This window comes from Cydia amplana, chromosome 9 (genome assembly GCF_948474715.1).
Source record: "Cydia amplana chromosome 9, ilCydAmpl1.1, whole genome shotgun sequence".
NCBI lineage: Eukaryota > Metazoa > Arthropoda > Insecta > Lepidoptera > Tortricidae > Cydia > Cydia amplana.
This window is the reverse complement of record NC_086077.1, coordinates 5393262-5399261: the sequence shown is the minus strand read 5'-3', so window position 1 is coordinate 5399261 and position 6000 is coordinate 5393262.

Below are 6000 nucleotides of genomic sequence, written 5' to 3'. Positions count from 1 at the left end.
GTATAAGGCAGAGGACACAGTTTATTAACAGGTCTCAAAAAGGAATTGTTAGCTCTTGTGCGCAGAGTAACCTTGCGCACAATGCCGTCTAAACCGGGATGTTTTTGTTGGACAATTGCAAGTGGCCAACTGCAAGGAGAAACTCGGTCGTCCTTGACTAACACTAAGTCTCCTACATTAATATTGGGAGGCGAGGTGAACCATTTTGACCTTTGCTGTAAGGTATGTAAATAATCTTGGCTCCATTTCTTCCAAAACAGTTGAGAGCAATTTTGCAAATATTGCCAACGTGATAGATGATTTACAGGTACAGACTGCAAATCATACTCTGGTACAGCTGTCAGACTCTTGCCTATCAAGAAGTGTCCAGGAGTTAGGACATTAAACTCATGAGGATTATCACTAGCTGGCAGAGCGCATAATGGCCGTGAATTCATTATGGCTTCAATTTTACAGAAAATTGTTGTCAGCTCCTCAAAAGTCAAGGCTTTGTCACCGACAGCACGCACAAGATGGTATTTCGCAATACGAACGCAACTCTCCCATAAACCACCCATGTGAGGGGCGCTAGGAGGATTGAACTGCCAGTTAATCAAGCGCTGAGCGCAGCCGTTAAAAATATCCTGTTGAGTGCTCTTGTCAGACATGAATTTCTGAACATCAGCAAGATGTTTACTGGCTGCTGTGAAATTCGTCCCGCAATCGGAATAAAAGCATGCCGAAAGACCGCGACGGGATACGAATCTGTCTAGAGTAGCCAAAAAGCAATCGGCAGATAGAGAGGAGAGCGTTTCCAAATGCACGGCTTTAGTTGAAAAGCAAACGAAGACCGCTAAATAAGCCTTCTCTATCTTGGCATTGCGCCGTAAGCTTTCCTTTATATAAAAGGGTCCGGCCAGGTCCACACCTACATGCTCAAACACCTTATTAGGTAACAGACGAGTTGATGGAAGGTCACCCATTTTAGGCTGCAGCAGAGTGGGTCTACATTTGTAGCAGCTCTTGCACTTTGAATGAATGGAACGAATTAGGCTACGAGCCGACAAGATCCAATATCTCTGGTTGAGAATATTCTGCAAGGTCTGCGGACCTGTGTGTAAATATTTCTTATGAAAATATTCAACCAAGAGCTTTGTAAACCTACTTTGCTTCGGCAACAATATAGGATGCTTCGCATTGTAAGGCAAGTCAGAGTGCGGGATACGACCCCCCACCCTGAGGAAGCCTCGATCGTCAAGAAAGGGGGCAAGCTTCCTTAACGAAGGGATGTACGTTACGCCCTTTTTCAAAGTTTCAATTTGCTCTTTGAAATAAGCTGCTTGTACTAATTTGATCAAGCAATCATGGGCTTGATTCAAGTCTTTTGTCGTTAAAACTTGGTCGCAAATCGAAACGTCACCACGGAATCTTCGCAGTAAACGTAAGATCCAGGCGATGCTTCTTTGCATTCTAGAATAAGAAGAGAACTGGAAGCAAACACGATCAACGAATTCCAGTTTACCTTCTTCTCCCGTTTGTTGAGATAGTAAATTAAATGTATTTGTATTTAATTTCATCTCTGGGATTTGTGTTTCACATTTGTTTATGAAAGTGGAAACAGGCCAATTCTCACAATCGTCATACATCCAGGCAGGCCCTTCAAACCACTGAGTGTTACCAGCCATGAACTGCGACGGAGAAACACCTCGCGAGGCGACGTCTGCCATGTTGTTTTCGCTGTTCACATGACGCCACGCATGAGGAGGTATTGACTCTGTTATTTGTGTAACACGGTTACACACAAATGTTTTTAATTTATAAGCGTCAGTTTGTAGCCACGCCAAGACAATAGACGAATCTGTCAAAGCTGTGATTTTTGTCACATTAACCCGAATTAAGCATTCACACGCGTACTTCATTAGTTTTGCAAGAAGTGCTGCGGCCATAAGTTCCATTTTCGGGATAGTCTGAACTTTGACAGGTGCTACCTTTGACCTTGCCATCAACAATCTGCACTTAACGTTAGACTGATGTCGTGAGATGACGTAGATGCAGGCGGCGTACCCACGAGAAGACGCGTCGCTAAATCCAACAAGTTCGCATTCAGTTACATTTGGAAGCAAGATATGCCGTTGAATCTGCAACTCGGATAGTCGGGGTAGTTCGTCAATGAACGTCAACCACTGCTCGCATACGTCTTGAGGAAGTGGATCATCCCAACCGAGACCCACCTTCCAAAGGTCCTGAAGAATGCACTTTGCAACAAATGTGCATGGAGCAATGTATCCAACAGGATCATAAATTGACGCAAGAGTCTTCAGTACAGATCGCTTAGTATTGACGGTATCTTGTTTGTTCAATGAGAAGCTGAACGCGTCAAACACCGGAGACCATTTCAAGCCTAAAAGCTTAATTGAAACGTCATCCCTGTCCTTTTGAAAAGTGACAGTAGTTTCACGATGTTCGGCCGGGACGCGCTCAAACAACTGTTCAGAGTTGCTCGACCACTTCTTAAGCATAAGTCCTCCGCACTGTAGCATATTAATCAACTCGTCCTGTAATGCACATGCCTGAGAGAAGGTGGCGCATGACCACAGGATATCATCCATATAGATGCGCAACTGCGATAGACGTACAACTTCAGCAGCAGAAGGGAAACGTTCGCCTTCATCACTGGCTAATTGTAGTAAAGTGCGTATGGCCAGAAATGGACTCGAACTCACGCCATATGTGATTGTTTTCAACTCATAGACTTTTATCGGCTCGTCAACTGACGACCGATATAAAATATGTTGATATTTTCGGTCAGATTCGCGCACAAGGATTGCACGATACATTTTGCAAATATCACTTGCGAAACAGTATTCGAATAATCGAAAATTTGTTATAATGGCTCCTATATCACGGTATAGGTTTGGTCCCGTCAACTGGGTGTCATTAAGAGAGACGTTTGTAGACGTTTTCGCACTAGCATCAAAGACTACGCGCAACGGCGTAGATGTGCTGCTTGGCCTTAAAATACTGTGATGTGGTACAAGATATTTGCTCGGCTCGCTACCAGTATACAATTCCATGTGGTCTAGTTTCTCATACTCCAACATGAAGTTATTGTAAGCTTGCTGCAGCACTGGTGAGCGCGCGAGTTTGCGCTCTGTTGCCAGCAGTCGTCGCTCGGCAGCAGCGCGAGAGTCTCCGAGTATCGGCGCATCAGGAACAAAAGGCAGCGGCACGATATACCTCCCCCCCTCATCACGGGAGTGATCACGCACGTAAATATCTTCAGCCAGCTGATCTTGTGGGCTGAGTACAGGTTTGCACGGCAATTCCTCTACTTCCCAGAAGTCACGCAGCGTTTTGTCCAAAGTCTTCTCTAGAGAAATCGTCAGATAGAAACTCTGTGTTGGTGTTTCGGTGTCGTTACTGTCGTTGTATAATCTTCCGCTAACGACGTACCCAAAAATGGTTTCAATAACCTTTGGAATGTTCGGCTTGACAGTAGTAGGCTTGTCCATAATCAATTCGGACACGACGACATTGTCCAGTAGAATATCCACCGATGACTTCTCGAAAAACAACGGGTCAGCCAATTCAAAATTCTTGTATTCTTCCACAACTTCTGGCGGAAACGAAACATTTGGCATTTCAGATGACACTTTCTCCACGACGACCATCTCCACCTGGAAACTCGGAACGTCCAATTTACACGGCTTCAAGTCGCACGTCACCATGCCAAAGTTTTTGACAAGTTCACCTCCAAGTCCTGATACTGTGTAAGGACATTTGTTGCGAGGTAAGCCCAAACGTTGAGCACAATTCAAAGTAATAAATGAGCTTTGCGCTCCAGAATCAAGAACAGCACGGCAGTTCTGATGTTGTCCGGTGATGTCAACCACTAGAGTCCTCGTAGTCCCCAACACTACACCGTAAGAACCTGAATTTTCACTCACGGAGTGAAGATTCTCAGTTCCAGTTGGAGCGGGCGTCACACTCACGGAGCGCGGCGGCGAAGGCCCCGCTGCATGCACGGCAGCGCGGGGCGTCTGCAGGGTCGGCACGGCCGGAGCCTGCAGAACACTTGCATCCCGATGTAGCAAATAATGATGAGGCTGAGAGCAAACTCCACAAGTCATATTGCTCTTACAACTTGACGCTTCGTGACCACTTTTCAAGCAGTTGCTGCATATCTTCAAGGCGTTGACACGGTCAATCCTATCTTGAATCAACAGTTTACGAAACTGTTCGCAACGATAAATCAGATGATTTGAGTTGCAATGCACGCAAGTCAGTTTGTTTTGGTACGAATTATTTTGAGTATCATTATTACGCGAAACAGTTAATCCAACCTTTTGCGAAGACGAGGTCGCGTTCGAATATTTGAAACTGGCAGGTTTATGACTCGGTTGTGTGAAGTTGACAGGTGACTTCACTTTGACTTGTTGATGGTTTATAGTCCGGGAGCTAGTACTAGGAAAAGTATGTTCCAACACTTTTATTTGTTTGTTCACAAAATTTATTAATTCCGCGAAAGTCGGTAATTCATTTTGATCGCGGCTTTCTTCAAACAATTTCCGAGAATGACTGTCTAGCCCGCGAAGTGCCAGATGGCAGAATAGATAGTCGTCCAAGTTCTCAATCTGCAAGGCGTGAATAGCTTTCAAGGAATGGTCAAAAGTCTCCACGAATGAGGTTAAATTCGCTGCACTGTCTTTTGTCAAAGGTGAAAAATTCAGCATTTTATCCAGATACCTGCCGGTCAACGCTCTGACATCTTGGTACTTATCAAGTAAGCTTTTCCAAACTACAGGATAGTTGTAAGACGTGATCGGAAGACTCTTGATAATATTCAGTGCTGGGCCTTTGACACAAGACAGCAGATAATGAAATTTATCTATGTTCTCGAACTTGCGACTGTGAACCAAAGACACAAATGTATCATGAAATGTGGCCCAATTCTCCACCTGACCATCAAATTCAAACAAAGTCAGCTTCGGTAAATGTGGCCTAGCGAAACAATCATCCTTGGTTTCAGTGAAATTATTTTTGGTTGGCTCCTGGACTATACGGTTGCAGTTCAAAGCTACCTTTTTACAAGCAAAATATAAATCGTCGAAACTTTCTAACGAGCTTGCTGAAGGTTTAGCTTTGGGGTTCGCCTGCATCTCCAGCATGATAATCTCCATGACAATTTTTTCGAAGTCGCAACGTGCGTCATCGAGTTCCGAAAACTGTACCATGTAATCTTGCACCGAGTCTAGACTATCCAATTTAACAGTTTTGGATACATCATAAGCCTTTTGTAATTTGTTAAACAAATATTCTTTTTTGAGTGTCAACGTATTTATTTGCAATAACAATTGCACCTCGCCTTCCGCCATTGTTTGTCACGGACAAAAATGTATGACGAATTGGATATTTTATTGAAATAAATATCAGTAAAATCGTAGAAATAAATAGGAAACAGCGAGATAATATGCGGATACGATCCGCAAGGGAAACGCAACGGTTAGCCTATAGAAGTAGGTATAGAAGATAGGATTTTGGGGAAAAAATAAATCTGGGAGGGTTCGAAATTTGGGAAATTTAAGAATCGGCTCGGAGGCCAGAAAATGTGGCGTAAAGCCAGTGGACTGTAGTTTTTTTAAGTTAGTTCATTCGACACTATACTGCTTTATCTGATGGTAGAAGGGCTTACCGGTATTTGTGGTCTGCAGGTGGCAGAGGCCTCTGCGGGTGGATGGATTGCTCGCTGGTGGCTTCCTCGTTATTTTAAGGCACTGCACACTGTTTTCTGGTATATTTCGCGAATTCAGATATTCTTTCTGTTGCGATGTTTTTGATGACACTGACACCGTTAGTTATTACTTTTTAGACCATTGCGAATGTGTCGCCGGCCAGTAGCCTCGCTACCTCAAATAAATCAGTATAGCAGTAGGTTGAATACTAAACATATATGTTAAGAGAATAAGAGCGCATCAAGGTAATTAATAAGGTAAGGGCAGCCCGGAGGACCTCTACACCAAT